Below are 20,697 nucleotides of genomic sequence, written 5' to 3' on the forward strand. Positions count from 1 at the left end.
TCTCTAGCATTTGTTGTTTGTAGATGTTCTGATGGTGGCCATTCTAACTGGTGTGAGGTGATACCTCGTAGTTTTGATTTGCATTTCTCCAATAATTAGTGATGCTGAGCAGCTTTTCATGTGCTTCTTGGCCATCTGTATGTCTTCTTTGGAGAAATGTCTATTTAGGTCTTCTGCCCATTTTTGGACTGGGTTGTTTGTTTTTCTAATATTGAGCTGCATGAGCTGTTTATATATTTTGGAGATTAATCCTTTGTCCATTGATTTGTTTGCAAATATTTTCTCCCATTCTGAGGGTTGTCTTTTCATCTTGTTTATGGTTTCCTTTGCTGTGCAAAAGCTGGAAGTCTCATTAGGTCCCGTTTGCTTATTTTTGTTTTTATTTCCATTACTCTAGGAGGTGGGTCACAAAGGATCTTGCTGTGATTTATGTCAAATAGTGTTCTTCCTGTGTTTTCCTCTAAGAGTTTTATAGGGTCCGGTCTTACATTAAGGTCTCTAATCCTTCTTGAGTTTATTTTTGTGTATGGTGTTAGGGAGTGTTCTAATTTCATTCTTTTACATGTAGCTGTTCAGTTTTTCCAGCACCACTTATTGAAGAGACTGTCTTTTCTCCATTGTGTATCCTTGCCTCCTTTGTCATAGATTAGTTGACCATAGGTGTGTGGGTTTATCTCTGGGCTTTCTACCTTGTTCTATTGATCTATGTTTCTGTTTTTGTGCCAGTACCATATTGCCTTGATTACTGTAGCTTTGTAGTATAGTCTGAAGTCAGGGAGTCTGATTCCTCCAGCTCCGTTTTTTTCCCTCAAGACTGCTTTGGCTATTTGGGGTCTTTTGTGTCTCCATACAAATTTTATGATTTTTTTGTTCTAGCTCCGTAAAAAATGCCATTGGTAATTTGATAGGGATTGCATGGAATCTGTAGATTCCTTGGGTAGTAGAGTCATTTTCACAATATTGATTCTTCCAATCCAAGAACATGGTATATCTCTCCATCTGTTGGTATCATCTTTAATTTCTTTCATCAGTGTCTTATAGTTTTCCGCATACAGGTCTTTTGTCTCCCTAGGTAGGTTTATTCCTAGGTATTTTATTCTTTCTGTTGCAGTGGTAAATGGGAGTGTTTCCTTAATTTCTCTTTTGGATTTTTCATCATTAGTGTATAGGAATGCCAGAGATTTCTGTGCATTAATTTTGTATCCTGCAACTTTACCAAATTCATTGATTAGCCCTAGTAGTTTTAAGGTGGCATCTTGAGGATTCTCTATGTATACTGTCATGTCGTCTGCAAACAGTGACAGTTTTCCTTCTTCTTTTCCAATTTGTATTGCTTTTATTTCTTTTTCTTCTCTGATTGCTGTGGCTAGGACTTGCAAAACTGTGTTTAATAATAGTGGTGAGAGTGGACATCCTTGTCTCGTTCCTGAACTTAGAGGAAATGCTTTCAGTTTTTCACCATTGAGAATGATGTTTGCTGTTGGTTTGTCATATATGGCCTTAATTATGTTGAGGTAGGTTCCCTCTATGCCCACTTTCTGGAGAGTTTTTATCATAAATGGGTGTTGAATTTTGTCAAAAGCTTTTTCTGCATCTATTGAGATGATCATATGGTTTTTATTCTTCAATTTGTTAATATGGTATATCACATTGATTGATTTATGTATATTGAAGAATCCTGCATCCCTGGGATAAATCCCACTTGATCATGGTGTATGATCTTTTTAATGTGTTGTTGGATTCTGTTTGCTAGTATTTTGTTGAGAATTTTTGCATCTATATTCATCAGTGATACCGGTCTGTAATTTTCTTTTTTTGTAGTATCTTTGTCTGGTTTTGGGTCATGGTAGCCTCATAGAATGAGTTTGGGAGTGTTCCTTCCTCCGCAATATTTTGGAAGCATTTGAGAAGGATGGGTGTTGGCTCTTCTCTAAATGTTTGATAGGATTCACCTGTGAACCCATGTGGTCCTGGACTTTTGTTTGTTAGAATATTTTTAATCACAGTTTCAGTTTCATTACTTGTGATTGGTCTGTTCATATTTTGTATTTCTTCCTCGTTCAGTCTTGGAAGGTTATACTTTTCTAAGAATTTGTCCATTTCTTCCAGGTTGTCCATTTTATTAGCAAAGAGTTGCTTGTAGTAGTTTCTTAGGATGCTTTGTATTTCTGTGGTGTCTGTTGTAACTTCTCGTTTTTCATTTCTAATTTTATTGATTTGAGTCCTCTCCCTTTTGATGAGTCTGGCTAATGGTTTATCAATTTTGTTTGTCTTCTCAAAGAACCAGCTTTTAGTTTTATTGATCTTTGCTATTGTTTTCTTTGTTTCTATTTCATTTATTTCTGCTCTGAACTTTATGATTTATTTCCTTTTACTAACTTTGGGTTTTGTTTGTTCTTCTTTCTCTAGATCCTTTAAGTGTAAGGTTAGATTGTTTGAGATTTTTCTTGTTTCTTGAGGTAGGCTTGTATAGCTATAAACTTCCCTCTTAGAAGTGATTTTGCTTCATCCCATAGGTTTTGGATCATTGTGTTTTCATTGTCATTTGTCTCTAGGTATTTTTTGATTTCCTCTTTGATTTCTTCAGTGATCTCTTGGTTATTTAGTAACGTATGGTTTAGCCACCATGTGTTTGTGTATTTTACATTTTTTTCCCGTAATTCATTTCTAATCTCATAGCATTGTGGTCAGAGAAGATGCTTGATATGATTTCAATCTTCTTAAATTTACTGTGGCTTGATTTGTGCCCCAAGATGTGATCTATCCTGGAGAATGTTCTGTGCACACTTGAGAAGAAAGTGTAATCTGCTGGTTTTGGATGGCATGTCCTATAAATATCAATTAAATCTATCTGCTAAATCTATCTGGTCTATTGTGTGATTTAAAGCTTCTGTTTCCTTATTTATTTTCATTTTGGATGATCTGTTCATTGGTGTAAGTGAGGTGTTAAAGTCCCCCACTCTTATTGTGTTACTGTCGATTTCCTCTTTTATAGCTGTTAGCAGTTGCCTTATGTTTAGATGTGCTCCTATGTTGGGTGCATATATATTTATGATTGTTATGTCTTCTTCTTGGATTGATCCCTTGACCCTTATGTAGTGTCCTTCCTTGTCTCTTGTAACAGTCTTTATTTTAAAGTATATATTATCTGATATGAGTATTGCTACTCCATCTTTCTTTTGATTTCCATTTGCATGGAATATCTTTTTCCATCCCCTCACTTTCAGTCTGTACGTGTCCCTAGGTCTGAAGTGGGTCTCTTGTAGAAGGCATATTGATGAGTCTTGTTTTTGTACCCATTCAGCAAGCCTGTGTCTTTTGGTTGGAGCATTTAATCCATTCACGTTTAAGGTACTTATTGATATGTATGTTCCTGTGACCATTTTCTTGTTTTAGGTTTGTTTTTGTAAGTCCTTTTCTTCTCTTGTGTTTCCCACTTAGAGTAGTTCCTTTAGCATTTGTTGTAGAGCTGGTTTGGTAGTGCTGAATTCTCTTAGCTTTTGCTTGTCTGTAAAGCTTTTGCTTTCTCCGTCGAATCTGAATGAGTTCCTTGCTGGGTGGAGTAATCTTGGTTGTATGTTCTTCCCTTTCATCACTTTAAATATATCACGCCACTCCCTTATGGCTTGTAAAGTTTCTGCTGAGAAATCATCTGTTAACCTTATGGGAGTTCCCTTGTATGTTATTTGTTGTTTTTCTCTTGCTGCTTTCAATAATTTTTCTTTGTCTTTAATTTTTGCCAGTTTGATTACCGTGTGTCTCGGCGTGTTTCTCTTTGGGTTTATTCTGTATGGGTCTCTCTGTGCTTCCTGGACTTGGTGGCTATTTCCCTTCCCATGTTAGGGAAGTTTTTGACTATAATCTCTAAATATTTTCTCGGGTCCTTTCTCTCTCTCTTCTCCTTCTGGGACCCCTATAATGTGAATGTTGTTGCCTTTAATGTTGTCCCAGAGGTCTCTTAGGCTGTCTTCATTTCTTTTCATTCTTTTTTCTTTATTCTGTTCTGTGGCAGTGCATTCCACCATTCTGTCTTCCAGGTCACTGATCCATTCTTCTTCCTCAGTTATTCTGCTATTGATTCCTTCTAGTGTAGTTTTCATTTCAGTTATTGTATTGTTCATCTCTTGTTTGTTTGTTCTTTAATTCTTCTAGGTGTTTGTTCTTTAGTTCTCCTAGGTCTTTGTTAAACCTTTCTTACATCTTCTCGGTCTTTGCCTCCATTCTTTTTCTGAGGTCCTGGATCATCTTCACTATCATTATTCTGAATTCTTTTTCTGGAAGGTTGCCTATCTGCACTTCATTTAGTTGTTTTTCTGGGGTTTTATCTTGTCCCTTCATCTGGTACATAGCCCTCTGCATTTTCATCTTGTCTGTCTTTCTGTGAATGTGGTTTTTGTTCCACAGGCTGCAGGATTGTAGCTCTTCTTGCTTCTGCTGTCTACCCTCTGGTGGATGAGGCTACCTGAGAGGCTTGTGCTAGTTTTCTGATGGGAGGGACTGGTGGTGGGTAGAGCTGACTGTTGCTCTGGTGGGCAGAGCTCAGTAAAACTTTAGTTGGCTTGACTGTTGATGCATGGGGCTGGGTTCCCTCCCTGTTGGTTGTTTTGCCGGAGGCAACCCAACACTGGCGCCTACCTGGGCTCTTTGGTGGGGCTGATGGCAAACTCTGGGAGAGCTCACCTTAAGGAGTACTTCCCATAGCTTCTGCTGCCAATGTCCTTGTCCTTGTGGTGAGCCACAGCTGCCCCCCGCCTCTGCAGGAGACCCTCCAACACTAGCAGCTAGGTCTGGTTCAGTCTCCTATGGGGTCACTGCTCCTTCCCCTGGGTCCCGATGCACACACTTCTTTGTGTGCGCCCTCCAAGAGTGGAGTCTCTGTTTCCCGCAGTCCTGTCAAAGTCCTGCAGTCAAATCCCACTAGCCTTCAAAGTCTGATTCTCTAGAAATTCCTCCTCCCATTGCTGGACCCCCAGGTTGGGAAGCCTGATGTGGGTCTCAGAACCTTCACTCCAGTGGGTGGACTTTTGTGATATAAGTGTTCTCCAGTTTGTGAGTCACCCACCCACCAGTTACGGGATTTGATTTTATTGTGATTGCGCCCCTCATACCGTCTCATTATGGCTTCTTCTTTGGATGCGGGGTATCTTTTTGCTGAGTTCCAGTGTCTTCCTGTCGATTATTGTTCAGCAGTTAGTTGTTATTCCGGTTCTCTCGCAAGAGGGAGTGAGCGCACGTCCTTCTACTCCACCATCTTGACCCAGTCTGTCTGGATCGGGTTGTTTGTTTTTTTAATATTGAGCTGCATGAGCTGCTTGTATGTTTTGGAGATTAATCCTTTGTCACTTGCTTCATTTGCAAATATTTTCTCCCATTCTGAGGGTTGTCTTTTCGTCTTGTTTATGGTTTCCTTTGCTGTGCAAAAGCTTTAAGTTTCATTAGGTCCCATTTGTTTATTTTTGTTTTTATTTCCATTTCTCTAGGAGGTGGGTCACAAAGGATCTTGCTGTGATTTATGTCAAGGAGTATTCTGCCTGTGTTTTCCTCTAAGAGTTTTATAGTGTCTGGCCTTACATTTAGGTCTTTAATCCATTTTGAGTTTATTTTTGTGTATGGTGTTAGGGAGTGTTCTAATTTCATTCTTTTACATGTAGTTGTCCAGTTTTCCCAGCACCACTTATTGAAGAGGCTGTCTTTTCTCCATTGTATATTCTTGCCTCCTTTATCAAAAATAAGGTGACCATATGTGTGTGGGTTTATCTCTGGGCTTTCTATCCTGTTCCATTGATTTATATTTCTGTTTTTATGCCAGTACCATACTGTCTTGATTACTGTAGCTTTTTAGTATAGTCTGAAGTCAGGGAGTCTGATTCCTCCAGCTCCATTTTCCTTTCTCAAGATTGCTTTGGCTATTCGGGGTCTTTTGTGTTTCCATACAAATTGTGAAATTTTTTGTTGTAGTTCTGTGAAAAATGCCATTGGTAGTTTGATAGGGATTGCATTGAATCTGTAGATTGCAGTAAAGCTATTTCTTAAAAGCAAGAGAATGATGAACAGGAAATGAGGACAGTAGAGTGAAGAGAATGCAGCAGCAAAGGATAAGTGGGAGCATTGCAGGTGACATTTTTCCTTAAGCTTTGTATGCGATTTGTTTTATTATTCTTTAAATTGTACTTACATGTTATATATATATTCTTGTATGAGTGAACTTTTTGTCAAAAAAAAAAAAAAACCTCTCTTTTAAGAACAAGACCTGGGTTTTTTAAAGGGCAGTCAGACCACTATCAGAAGGTATTTTCTATGTAGCTGAAATTCATACTAGCTGGGCTGCAGGTACAATAAGATCAGGGGACATTAACACAGGGGGCTTTCCCCATTCCAGGATTTACTGCACAAATGCTGCCAACAAAATATAGCAAAGAACAAACTGAGGGGCTGAAATTGTGCATGACAATGAATTAGAACTTACTGCTATACCCTAGTAGCCCCTCTGTGAATTTTTCACAGTGTTTCACAATTTATAAAAACTTTAATATAAGTTAACTCTGTCAGTTCCCATAATGCCCCTGAGAGGTAGCCAGAGAAGGTTATTTTTATGCCTGTTGTGAAGAGAAAGAAACCATGTCACAGAGAGGTAATGTGACTTGCCTGAAGACACACAGCCAGGATTGTGTCTAAGAACTCCTGGTCAAGTGCTCCTCTTACCTCAGCTGCTGCCTCTCTGTTGAGTGTGGTAGACAGAGATTCTGCCCCACATCCTGCACCACACCTCCCTCCCACCACATCTTTCCTGGGAGTGGGTCAGCCTGCCCTGGGCCCTGGCCCCTTGCACTCCCCTTCGAAGACTACTCTCTTCTCTGGTCCTGAGTTATATTCCCCTGTGTCCCAATCAGTAGGAGTCTTCTATTTCTTCTTCTCTAAGGAATTGTTCCAGACACTCATTTTCCTTGTCTTTGTTACAGCCCCTCTACATGGATTTCTATCTCCCGCCTACTACAGTTGACCCTCAGTATCTGCAGGGGATTGGTTCTAGAACCACCATCCCCCCCTCCGCCAGAATACCAAAATCTGCGGATCCTCAGGTCCCTCATATAAAATTGCAAAGTACAGTCAGCCCTCTGTATTGGCGGATGCGGGACCCACAGTGGCAGAGTGCTGACTACAATACGTCATCAGTTTGTTGACACCTGTCCAGGCTTGAACATCTGTGGGATGGCGCCCTGGGCACACAAATCCTACAGATGGCCCTATAGGGTGCAGTTGTTCTCAATGGGAAACATATATGAGTAGTTTGAAAAAGCTCCCAGGTGATTCTGATTGGCCGTTCCATTCCTCATTGAGAATCAGTGAGACAGTGACATCTTCGCTTTGGGAGCTGGTCGAATTAGTTACTTAACCTCTCTGAGCCTCCTTTCCAAATCTGTTACTCCATAGGTGTTTTTAAGAAATTAAATGAGGTAGTGCCTACTACAGGGTATGTGTTAATGAAATGTTATTTCCCATCATCTAATCATTCCAGAAAAAAGTAGTGATAGATTAAACCAAAAAGCCTTACCGACAGTCAGAATAGCTCACCCTCACACAGGTCCCATTTCTAACATTTGCTGTCTGCTTTCAGAAGAAGGACTTGTGCTCTGGAAAAATATTTTAGCTACTGCTCAGAACCCTGCATGGTGCAATACTTTGAGTTAGAGAGGAAAGGCCCGGAGTTCTTGTTGGAAGCTATGTAGAAAAAGGAAACTAACTCCCAGCACAGAAAGCATTCCCAGAGCTGTGCTCCAGAAATCATCCAGGCTGGGAGGTGGCCAATTTCCATGCAGGGGGTAGGGAAGGGTCAGGAAGGAGGGAATCACAGGTTCATTTACATTCAGGACACAGGAAAGATGCAAGGGGAGTCAGTAGCTGGGGGTCTAGTTTGCTGTGTGAGTTTAGGCAAGTCACTTCACTTCTCCAGGCCAGGGGTTTGGACCATGGACCCTTCCAACCTCAAGGACACTCTGTATTTCTTCAGAGTCACTAGGAAACAAATTAACTCTCCAGTCACATAATTTTCATTTGCATTATTGTAACCTAGGCTGATGTCCAACTCTTTTTCATAAACAGTGGGAAATCATGGCATTTCCACTACCGAGTCAAGCACAGCCAAGGGTTACAGAATCTCTTTTCTCACTTTGTAGCTCTGGGCAGCAGAAGAGACTTGCACTTTAGATTCTGAAACAGCAGAGCTTTCTTAGGAAGACCCCATTAGGAGTTATTAACCCAGTTATTAAAGCAGTAAGTACCTTTCTCACATCCTGGGCTGCAATACTGCAATCTTCTATTGCTGTTCTCTAGGAAAAGACATCAAACAAGACACTCATTCAAAATTTTAACCACAATATGAACAGACATTTCACATGGGCAATTATAAATAGTCACGTGCAAAAAAGAACCTGCCTACTGGTATCCAGAGAAATGCAGATTAAAGGAAATTTGGGACCCCATTTAAAAATGTAATTCTCGGGCTTCCCTGGTGGTGCAGTGGTTGGGAGCCCGCCTGCCGATGCAGGGGACGCGGGTTCGTGCCCCGGTCCGGGAAGATCCCACAGGCCGCGGAACGGCTGGGCCCGTGAGCCATGGCCGCTGAGCCTGCGCGTCTGGAGCCTGTGCTCCACAATGGGAGAGGCCACGACAGTGAGAGGCCTGCGTACCGCAAAAAAAAAAAAAATGTAATTCTCAAAAATGTGTAAAAGCAACAATATTCAATGTACCTGATGTTGCAGCAAAAGTGACTCACGGATATAATATTGGTGGCATTGTATTGTAAATTAGTAACAGCTCTTTTGGGAAGCAATATGGCAACACACAGGATGAACCATGTTCATGATCATTGAGAAGGAATGCGATAAAAATCTGCATGAAGAAGTTAACGTCAGCAATATCTATTATAGCAAGAAAAGAAAAAAATTATGAGTCTAAGCTTAGGGGACTTGCTACATAGATTATGATACAGGTACACACTTGTCTCTTATAGAGCTATAAGGATAATTATGAAGATCAAGTAGCAACAGAGAAGTGTTTATTGGGAGTGAAACGTGTCTAACTTCAGAATACCAGGTGTTATGATTATAGCTCTGTAAAAATGTGCACACAAGTGTACAAGGGCTGGAAGGTGTTGAAATAAAAATAGCTACAGTGTTTGGAAGGTGAAATACTGTGTTTTAAGTTTTTCAGCTTAGATGTCATTTTGTCTTCAATTAAATAAGTAGAAGAAAGTATATCAGTTAAAAAAGAATCTTATTCCTAAACTTCCCCACTAGACAAGGAGAGCAGGGACCCTGCCTGTCTTGTTCAAGGTTGTTTATCAAAGCACATGTCTGGGACGTGGTAGGTGCCCTGTAAGTATTTGTGGGCTGATTGACCACTGCTGTCAGCCTTTCTAAACAGGGTTTAATAAATCACTGATAAAGGCCTCCTGCTTTTGCCAAGATGCCTTTACCAGCACCTTCACAGTCTCCAAAAGTAAAAATAGCTTCCTTTACAGGCAGCTTTTCAAAACCCCGCATCATCTCTCCCCCAGAGTTGCACTGGCAGAAGGAGGACCTCACTTTAAAGCCACCACCGACACCAGGGCCAGTCTAGGTGGGAAGAACCTTCCTTTTCTTTGGCAGCTTCACCCTTGGGGCAGATCCTCACCGGGACACAAGGGGGAGCAGCTTGATCCCCAAAGTCATCTGGACACTAACTCTTTACACCAGGAGGTGGCAGCCTACGCGCTTCCTTACGGCGAAGGGCCCTTTGACAGTTCATCATTCAGAGTCCGCCCATGGTGAGGGCGTGACAAGGGTGGCCAGGCCTCGGGCCAAAGTCAGGAACAGATGGAGGCAATCAGTGCCTGCTGTGCCTGGTGCTGTGAGAGATGGCATCTCCCCCATTTTACACTTGGGGAAACCAAGGCCCAGACAAGCTAAGAGACTGCCAAGTCCCCAACCCCTAGTAGAGTAACATTGCTCAGAGCTGAGCCCAGCTCTCCTTACTCCAGTGCCCACCCTCTTTCCATTACACCATGTGCCTTCCGGTCCCCTGGCAACAGTAGTCTGAAAAAGTAGGCAAGGATGTTTCTAAACCTTTGGTTAAATGCTATTTATTCATTCATTCATTTATTGTTGTTGTTGAAAGTCTGCTTATTTCCCAATTTTAATTCTAATCAATTGCAAGAACTTCTTAACCAGAAATATAGTTCCTGCGCTAAGGAAGGGAATTTCTGCATAATGATGCCTAATTATTAATTTCCACCATTTATACTTGTCAGGAGTAACCAACAAATAGGCTTTCATTTTTTGAAGTTTTGTGAACAAGTCTACCGTACAATTTCTGCTAAGTTAAATGCTTTTTGTTTATTTATTTTTGGCTGTGTTGGGTCTTCGTTGCTGCACACGGGCCTTCTCTAGTTGCAGCAAGCGGGGGCTACTCTTCGTTGTGGTGCGCGGGCTTCTCATTTTGGTGGCTTCTCTTGTTACAGAGCACGGGCTCTATGCACGCAGGCTTCAGTAGTTGTGGCACACGAACTCCGTAGCTGTGGCGCACGGGCTTAGTTGCTCCGTGGCATGTGGGATCTTCCCGGACCAGGGCTCGAACCCATGTCTCCTGCAGTGGCAGGCGGATTCTTAACCACTGTGCCACCAGGGAAGTCCCTTAAATGCTTTTCAAATCACCATGCAAATTATCAAATTGATCCTATCCTTTGACCTTGAAATACCACTTTGGGAAATGTGTTCCAAGGAAACAAAAATATGCAATATATATTTATAAATATATACATTTTATGTATTTTGAAATATAAAAAAAAAAAAGGTGCATACAGAGATGTTTAGATCTGAGCTTCATATTGCATTTAAAACTGGAAGTGGCCCAAATGCTTCACCACGGGCAGAAGCTGGGAGGATCTTGCTGTAGTCATTACACTGACACTGAGAATGGTCATTGTGAAGATTGGAGCCGATGTCCAGCACATCACACGGGCACTATCATACTGGACATTAAAATATTAAAATAGAAAAAGTAATAAAAGCAAAAATAAACAAGTGGGACTGTATCAAACTAAAATGCTTCTGCACAGCAAAGGAAACAGTCAACAAAATGAAAAGGCAACCTACTGAATGGCAGACAATATTTGCAAATCACATATCTGGTAAGGGGTTAGTATCCAGAATATTTAAAGAACTCATACAACTTAATAGAAAAATGCAAACAAACTGATTTTAAAATGGGCAGAGATGAGTAGACATTTTTCCAAAGAAGACATACGGGTGGCCAATGAAAAGATGCTTCACATCACTAATCATTGGGGAAATGAAAATCAAAATCAAAATGAGATATCACCTCACACCTATCAGAATGGCTGTTATTAAAAAGACAAGAAATAAGTATTGGTGAGGATGTGGAAAAAAGGGAGCTCTTGTGGACTGTTGGTGGGAATGTAAATTGATACACCCTCTACGGAGAACAGTATGGAGGTTCCTTAGAAAACTAAAAACAGAACTACCATATGATCCAACAATTCCACTTCTGTGTATATATCCAAAGAAAATGAAAACACTAAGTTGATAAGATACTTGCACCTCCATGTTTATTGCATTACTTATAGTAGTCAGGACATGGAAATAACCCAAATATCCATTGATGGATGAATGAATAAAGAAGATGCAATATATATATATATATATAAAATGGACTGTTATTCAGCCATAGAAAATGAAATCTTGGCATTTAGGACAACATGGATGTAGGACAACATGGATGGACCTTGAGGACATTACGCTAAGTGAAGTAAATCAGACAAAGACAAATACCACGTGATCTCATATGTGGAATCTAAAGAACAAAAACAAATAACCCAAGCTTATAGACACAGAGAACAGATTGGTGGTTGCCAGAGGTGGGAGTTGGGGGCGGTGGGCAAAATGAGTGCAGGGGGTCAAAAGGTACAAACTTCCAGCTATAAAATAAGTCACCAGGATGTAACACATGGCATGGTGACTGTAGTTGCTAACACTATCTTGCATACTTGAAAGTTGCTAAGAGAGTAGATCTTAAAAGTTCTCATCACAAGGCAAAAAAAAAAAGATAAAACTAGTAACTAAGTAAGGTAACACATGTTAACTAGACTTATTATGGTGATCATTTCACAATGTATACAAATATCGAATCATATTGTACACATAAAACTAATGTTATAGATCAATTATACCTCAATAAAAAATAAATTTAAAAAAATTCTTAAGTAATTCCATATCAGTTGGCAAATAGTAGGGACTGAGTGTCCCCCCCAGCCTCCCTGACCCCTCCACTAGGGTCTTCCTAGATCTCCCCATCCATCAACTAAATGTGAAATTGCCTGGTGCAGAAGGACCCTCCAGGACCGTACACTGTGCAGTGGTCAGTACACATCCTAGAACCAGTTATTAAATATTTTTAAACCTCCCCTGGCTAAGATTCTGTACCTTTACAAAAAGGGACCTTATTTTGGAATGAGACAAGAGATACAGGGATAGATAAAGAGAGACATTATATGACTTAATAAGGAAAATGAAGTAGAACTTGATATAATGAATACAGTTGGCCCTCCCTGTCTGTGGGTTCCAAAGTCAATTCATTTTATGTAAGAGACTTGAGCATCCTCGAATTTTGCTATCCACGGGGATGCTGGAACCAATAACCCGTGGATCATGAGGGAGGATTCTATAAGGAATAGCAATGACACAAACTTGTATTTGCATAAACAAGACAAGAGTCTGTAAATATTCTGTAAATGAGGGAAACACCTTTTCCCCCTCTTTGCTTCTTTGAAGAAAATTGCAGGGTTTTTTTCACTCTCCTCCTACTCTTCTGACAACGAAGTAGTTTGGGGAAGGCTGAACCTGGAGGTGATCTGGATGGTAGCAGAGCAAATCTAGATTCCCTGAGCCAGACATGGCAGCTTATCCCTCTGGCCAAGGGGTGGATCTGCATCAGCTGGCGATGTAGTTCAGGCCAGGGAGGTGGAAGGGAAGTTGGCTGGGAAGATTATAGCAAGCCTTTCTTTTCCCATCTAAAGGGACCATGACAGGAACATCCCCTTTGTTTCCTTTGAGGATATCTTGCTTAAAACTAAAGGCAAGGGCTTCCCTGGTGGCACAGTGGTTGAGAATCTGCCTGCTAATGCAGGGGGACACAGGTTCGAGCCCTGGTCTGGGAGGATCCCACCTGCCACGGAGCAACTGGGCCTGTGAGCCACGACTGCTGAGCCTGCGTGTCTGGAGCCTGTGCTCCGCAACAAGAGAGGAGGCGACAGTGAGGGGCCTGCGCACCGCGATGAAGAGTGGCCCCCGCTCGCCGCAACTAGAGAAAGCCCTCGCACAGAAACGAAGACCCAACACAGCCAAAAACAAATAAATAAATTTATTTAAAAAAAAAACTAAAGGCAAACATCTTGCATCCCCAAAGGGAAAGCTAAGGGAATTTCAGGGAATAAAAATCTTAGCCATGACATCTTTGAACTGCTGAATGAATCACCCCTGAAGGTGCTCTACTACTAGCCTTCTTGTTATTGTTCAAGCACTTTAGCTGGATTTGCTGGTATTTGCAGAGTCCCACTAGAATGTAGGCTATTTGTTTACTACTGTATCTGTATGATCTATGACACTGCCTGGTACGTAGCAGACCCACCATAAATATTTGTTGAAGGGATAAATGAATAAAAAGCATCCTCATTGATGTAGGAGAGTATTCAGTTTTCCAATGGTCTTGGTGTTAGATTTTTCTGTTTAAGTTTAAAAAATATCCAGTCATGTTGTTGACCATCTATTGTCTCCAGTGCCTAAATGTTATGGGAAGAGGAAGACGTGGATTTGAATCTGGATCTGCTACTTACCAGTCAAGTGTCCTCAGGCAAATTCTTCATCTTCTCTGAACACAGCTGTAAAATGAGCACAACTACTAAATTATAGGGTTGCTGTGAGGCTTAGATGAGAAGTGGCCACAGAGCTGGGCACATGGGAGGGGATCAGTTGGTGTGTGCTTCTCACTTCCCTATATCTCCATATCCTCAGGTACCAGCTGCCACGAAGGCTGAGTTCCTCCTTGACCTTGAGAAGGGCCTCATGGGCCAGGGGAGGAGTCAGACATATCAACAAATCAACCAACTGACCGATGTTAACATCGCCAGAAATGGGACAAAGTGACATCATACAGCTCCTGATATGATACCCTGAGATGAACCCAGCATCACCTCTGGCTACCCTGGCCAAGTCTGCACAGCATGAACCCAAGGTAAGGAAATATCAGACAAACCTAAAATGAGGTACTTTCCACAAAATAACTGGCCTAGATACTTCAAAAATGTCAATTGTCATGAAAGAGCAAAAAAAAAAGAACAGGGAACTGTTGTAGATTAAAGAATACTAAAGAGACATAACAACTACATGCAATGATGATCTGGGAATTTTCTTTACTGTTAAGGACATTATTGGGATAATTTGTGAAATCTGAATAAGATCTGTATATTAGATAATTAGTATCAAAGTTAATTTCCTAACTTTGATAATTATTCTCTAATTACATAAGAGAATTTCCTTGGTTTTAGAAAACATACACATTGAGGCAGTAGAGGGGTATAATGTCTGAAAATAACTCATAAACTGTTCAGAAAAAAATAAAATTATACACCCGGGGGGGAGAGTGAGAGAGAATGAGGAGAAGGTTAAAGCAAATGTGGGAAAACATTAATATTTAGGGAATCTGGGTGAAAGATGTACAAGAATTCTTTGTCCTATGCTTGCAACTTTGCTTTAAGTTTGAAACTATGTCCAAAAAAAAAAAATTAAAAAAAATTTTTAAAGCAATACTAGAGCCATGTCCTGAAGGACACTAGGAATTTGTGGGTTGGAAAAGGAGACTTCCAGGCTACGTAAAGACCTAGGAAAGTATTCAGGAAGCCGCTAGGTGCTGGCGGGTCCATTTCATAGAAAACTGCATTTAAACAGGTTCTGGAAAGAGGTGTCAGCGTCCTCCAAGCAGACAACAGGAGGAAAGGCCCTTCAGTCAGTGGCCAGACGTATGAGAGAGCAGGGCACTAGCAGGCAGAAGTTAGGTGTGGCCGAGGGCGGTAAAGCTGGACATTCAGGTTGGGGACAAATTGCAAAGGATGAGTGCCCTGCCAGGCGTTGGGACTGTATTCTGCAAGCAGGGAGTGGAAGATAAGATCTATGTTGGAGACAGAGGGGAGGATAAATGGAGAAGAGCAGGACGGCAGCCAGGCCACAGGTGACTTGTGCAGTGTCTGGGGAGTGAAAGAAGATGCCAAAGGCCCAAATGATAGCCCTTTGGCCAAAACGAGAAGGGCAATATGTACATCCCACCCCCCAACCCATGGGGAAGCAAACTGGCACACCAGTTTTGGTGCTCTGATTGCTGTTTGCTCTGCATTGCAGAGGCCACAGGACATTTGACTCTCCAGCATGGGCAAGCCCCCAGCAGGCTTATGGGGTGGAGCAGACACTGACGCGTACAGCAGGGGATGGAGGGCCACTAGCCATCTCATAGTGGAAGGCCTTCGCTAAATTCAGAAAACCACCTCCGTTCCCTGTCCTGGCCAGCGTGGTCTCTTCCCGTCCCTTCAGTGCCCGATTTCCCAAGATTCCATTGGGCTACCCAAGTGACTGTTATGGCCGGTTCTGCCATGTTTCCACCCCAGGAGGCTAAAGGCCTGGCCACAAATTCAGTTCCTTTTATTGCACAACAGTTGGGCATTTTCGAATCAAATTGAGCCAATCCATTCATTCAACATTCAACAAATATTTGCCGGGTGCTACTGTGTGCTTAAGGGACTTATCTAAGTGGAAAGGGGAAGTGGGTAGGGCGGGAACATGGCTGGGTTATATTGTAACGAGAGTGGTTTTCCCCTTGGCGTTTCATTTGGTATATCCGAATTAGATATTTGTTTCTCATCAAATTTGAAAGGAATTGTTGTCTCTAAGTCACTCCTAGCCTAATGAGGATGCAGCCCAGCAACAAGTGGCACTAAGGGGCATTCTGAGCAGCGTAGTAAACACTCACGGAGCCAGATGATCCCCGTGTGGCCTGACTCGTGCCAGGGCCTCTTCGTAGTCAGGGTGGTTCTGATGACAGTGACGACGATGATGATGATGAGCAGCTCCTATGTGCCAGGCACTCTGCTAAATGCTTTCTGCACGTTCTCTCCAAACCTAACCACTTAATCCTGAGAGGTAGATATTTTATGCTTGAGGAAACTGGTTCAGAGAGATCGATGGATTTGTCCAAGGCCACACAGCCACTTAGGGGCAGAGTCTGGATCTGAACTCAGACCTTCTTGTCTCTAAAGGTTACGACCATTCCAGTGTTGTGCCACTTCCCACCGCTTCGAAATGGGAAGGAAGTTTCAGGTAAATGACTAAAAGCATCCCCCAAGGCGACGGTCCTCAAACCTTAGCAAGAATCAGCGACACCCAGAGGGCTTATTAGAACACAGATGGCTGAGTCCGTGTTGAGGTGTCTGAGGGGGGGCCTGCTGATCTGTATCGCTAACAAACCCAGGTGATGCCCACGCCGCTGGTGCTGGGATCGCTCTCAGGACCACTGCCCGTAGGGAGGGCAGCGAGTTGACTCTACTGGTCCCCCACTCCTCCCCCACCCCTCTGTTAAGTTCGGCGTCTGCAAAATCTTGCCATTTCCCCCGTCTGAAGAGAAGGCCGAGGCTACTGCTGCCTCCCTTCTGCTGTCTCCCTGGGAGCCTGTGTTGGGCGGCAGGAGCGCAGAGCGTCCCTGGCTGAGCCCTCTGCTCCCAGCTGCGCACAGACTCATCTGCTCTCGGGTCACTGCCCTCTCTCTCTGAGCTCCACCGTCGTTCCCAGGCTTCCCGAGCTTTTGTTCACTTGTTGATTCTCTGCCAACCGACCCTGCTCTCCTCTCCTCGGTCAGGTGTGGTGTGTGAGCTCTGATCTCCTACAGCCCCTCCTGAGCTGCAGGGAACATGGGACACAGAGGTCGTCTCTGTCACCCGAGATCCTTGTTCCTCTGGGAAGATAAACTTTCTAGCAGCTTGGTAAACTTCCCAAGTTATAGTTTAACATGGGAACATGTGTTTCAAAGGCTCATGGACTTTTAGACTTGGAAAAGCCTTAGCTGAAAGGAGGAGAAGAAGGAAACGAACACTTACTGAGAATCTGCCATGTGTCAGCACAAGGCCAGAGGCTTAGTGTGTGTCACAGTATTTACTCTTCACAGTGATCCTGTGAGTTCTGGGTGGGTGGGTGGGTGGGTGTGTGTGTGTGTGTGTGTGTGTGTGTGTGTGTGTGTGTGTGTGTTTTAATCTCCATGAATAGTAGAGAAAACTGAGATTCTAAGAAGTTCAGCAGCTGGTGCTGACCACACAGCTAGTTAGCAGCTGAGCCAGGATGCAACCCCAGGTCTGCCCCTGCTCTTTCCACCACCACTGACCCATCAGTTCACGTCATTGGTGTTCTCTCTAACTCTGAGATAAATTTACTGGGTTTTGAGCCACACATGAGGCCCAAAAGCTGGCCTTCTAAGACAAACCCTGGGTCAGTGACGCAGTGGTCAGTGCTGGGGATGCTGCCAGGGGGTGGGAGGAGGAGGTGAGGAGAGAGGCCACGATCAAGCGCTGGGTGAGCAGGGGGAAGCTGCCAGGAGTCTGGGGGAGTTGGTAGCAACTCTCCGCCTGGGAGCAGGCAAAGGCAAACGGGATTGCAGGAGCCTCCAAAGAAGCAGCAGCAGCCAGACCCTCAGCTCAGGCCAAGCTAATGGCTGTGCTGCTCTGAAGAGCCAGGTGCCAGCCTTCCTGGTCAGGCTGTGGGCCTGTGTAAAGGCAGCTTCTGTCCGGCACATCTGTCAAGTGCCTACTTTTGTGCCCAGCATGGTGAGGTGTTGAGGCTACACTTAAAAAAATAAACAAATAAAGCATCCTTGTCATCAGAGAGCTCACAGTTTGGGAACAGGTACAAGCAGCTAATAAGACCCAGCCAGATAAATATGGTTTTTAACATGGTGCTTTGTAGCTTAGAACACCTGTTCGCATATACATAGGCTGTCCAGGGACCCTCACAGGGACACTGCCGCAGGGGAGAGAGGAAGGGCACTGTGCCGATCGTTCGGCCCTTCCACATCCGATGCTTCGTGGACCCTCGGCACACCCCACGGGGCCCACAGAAGACGGAGTCCTGACTGCCCCTTGGTGCGTGGGTGAGGCTCCCCAGAAGGATAGTGTTCAGCTGGGCTTGGAGAGATAGATAGGAGTCCTTTATGCAGAAAAGAGAAAGAGGAGGTTACTGTACTGCCATTTCTTATACTATGATTTTGGTGTCTTAGGCACTTTTAGCTGCCAGGAGCAGGGCTTGAGCTGGGCCTCTCAGCCTCTTCCATTATGATCTGAAAAGCCCTAACTCTTTGGTCCGTCCGTCTTCCTGTGGCAGCTCCCTTCAGGAGAGCCAGAAGGTCTAAGGTGCTGGCCAGCAAGCATCTCAGAGGCTGGTGGGTGTGCTTACAGCTGATGAGGGCTGGCTTGGGAACAAAAGTTAAGACTGACTTTTCTCTCTCTCTCTGCCATCCATTTTTCTTCAATGACTGTCTTCCTAGAGTCTGTCATGTAATGACTGTGACAGGACCAGGGACAAACGAGGGAGGAGCCGTCAACCATGCCTGTCATCTGTCCTCATTAAGTCCCCGAAAGAAAACGTTAGTTGTGAATCAGTGAAAAATCGAGCACGAAGCCAGTGGGGAGGAGATTTAAATGTGTCTCTTAACTAGTGGCGAGTGAGAAAACAAGTTCTGGATTAGAATTCGGCAGAGTGGCTTCACCGTGGGTAGCTGGGGGGCCAGGAGCTAGGAGGACACAGGGAAGGACTCTCAAGAGGATGCTGGGGCTTCCCTCGTGGCGCAGTGGTTGAGAGTCCGCCTGCCAATGCAGGGGACACGGGTTCGTGCCCAGGTCCGGGAAGATCCCACATGTCGCGGAGCGGCTGGGCCCGTGAGCCATGGCCGCTGAGCCTGCGCGTCCAGAGCCTGTGCTCCGCAACGGGAGAGGCCACAACAGTGAGAGGCCCGCGTACCACAAAAAATAAAAAAAAATTAAAAAATTAAAAAAAAAAAGAGGATGCTGGACATTAGTTGGGTGGTTGGGAGGGGGAGGGGAGAGCCTCAGGCTGCCAAGTGGTCACCCAGTCGAGCTGGCACTGAGAAGAGCTTTGGAATGAGGGACAACCAATCCTCCACCTCCAACAGACCTGGCTGCTCTCTGGGGTCCTCCGTGGTGCAGCCGGGGTGAATGCTGCCCAAGGAAACCTCATACAGCGCCTGCAGGGCGACCAGCTCTTCAGTGCGGCGCTGACAGAAGCAGGTGGAGAGCCTTGCCCCCCCAACTCCCGGCAGCAGCCAGATGAGGCCGTGGCCAGGAGCCAGATGGTGATGGCTCGGGCTAGGGGAGTCCCGGCAAAGTTACTGCGAACCAGTTATGCAACCTCCCGCTGTAATCAACCACCGTTTGTCTCCTGGCAAGCCCTCACGCTGCCTAGGCTGGCACAGACACCCTCTGTGTGGAGAAGGAATGACACTGAAGTTATAAACTGCACCGTGACTGAGATTTTAATAACCAGATTGAACTATAAGCCTGGAAAACCTTAAGGGAACCCAAATAAGTTGCTGGCTCTGAGACTGTGGAGGAATCTGGGCCAAGAAGGGTTAATGTAATTATGGGAAGAAAGCTAGTTTCATGTTGGCCCACATAAGGGTGACTATAAAAACTAACCCACCAGACTCAATCTTCACAACAACTCTTGGGGTTATTTTCTTTTTTGCCTTTTAATTGAGGTGACATGCACATGACATGGAATTAACTATTATAATTGTGTGCACTTCAGCGGCATTTAGTACATTCACAAGATTGTGCAGCCATCACCTTTAGCAGGTTCCAAAGCATTTTCATCACTCCTTGGGGTGGGTTTTTTTTTTTTTTTTTTGTGGTACGCGGGCCCCTCACTGCTGTGGCCTCTCCTGCTGCGGAGCACAGGCTCCAGATGCTCAGGCTCAGCAGCCATGGCTCACGGGCCCAGCCGCTCCGCGGCATGTGGGATCTTCCCGGACCGGGGCACGAACCCGTGTCCCCTGCATCGGCAGGCGGACTCTCAACCACTGCGCCACCAGGGAAGCCCTCCTTGGGGTGCTTTTATCCCCTTGTTATGGGTGGAATATTGAGGCCCAGGAAAGTTAAGTGAGTGATCCAAGTTCATCGATGGTAGAAACCAGACTTGAACCCGATCCACTAACTCCCCTGGAAGGAGGGAACATTGTCTTCAGACCTTAGTAACAGCCTCTGAACTGACTTCCTGTCCTCTAGTCTCCCCTGTCTCCAGTTGCCTTAAACATAATTAGTAGATGCATCTCCTACAGCCAGGCTCCGACAGCATCTTTCCCCATCTCAGCCTCCCAGTGGGTCCTCAGTAGCATCGAAATAAAGTCTGAGCTCCTTTATCCACTGTACACTTTATGTTGATGCAGTCACCAAGCAACTTGTTTCTTTCCAGTGTGTGGTCCGTGGGAAACGCTCTTGCATCCTCACCTGGCAACTCTGGGATCAGAGGCTGATCCCAGCACAGTCCCTCTCCTTTATCTTGTCCATCAGCTGCTAGCCACCCTACATTTGTCCTTTAG

General features: G+C 44.1%; 1 protein-coding gene and 1 long non-coding RNA gene across 2 annotated transcripts in view; both read left to right on the forward strand.

Annotated features, from left to right (window-relative positions):
• USP3 (ubiquitin specific peptidase 3) overlaps positions 1–20,697 on the forward strand; it is a 214,180-nt gene that overhangs the window by 70,787 nt on the left and 122,696 nt on the right. The window contains exon 2 of the mRNA XM_067749616.1: positions 14,067–14,286. The gene's annotated coding sequence lies outside the window, so the exon portion shown is untranslated. The remainder of the gene's footprint in view (positions 1–14,066; positions 14,287–20,697) is intronic.
• Positions 18,919–20,697, forward strand: part of LOC137230411 (uncharacterized) — a 124,475-nt gene continuing 122,696 nt past the window's right edge. Inside the window, exon 1 of the long non-coding RNA XR_010946133.1 lies at positions 18,919–19,096. This is a non-coding gene — a long non-coding RNA (uncharacterized lncRNA). The remainder of the gene's footprint in view (positions 19,097–20,697) is intronic.

The sequence above is a fragment of the Pseudorca crassidens genome, chromosome 1 (genome assembly GCF_039906515.1).
Source record: "Pseudorca crassidens isolate mPseCra1 chromosome 1, mPseCra1.hap1, whole genome shotgun sequence".
In the NCBI taxonomy this organism is placed as follows: domain Eukaryota; kingdom Metazoa; phylum Chordata; class Mammalia; order Artiodactyla; family Delphinidae; genus Pseudorca; species Pseudorca crassidens.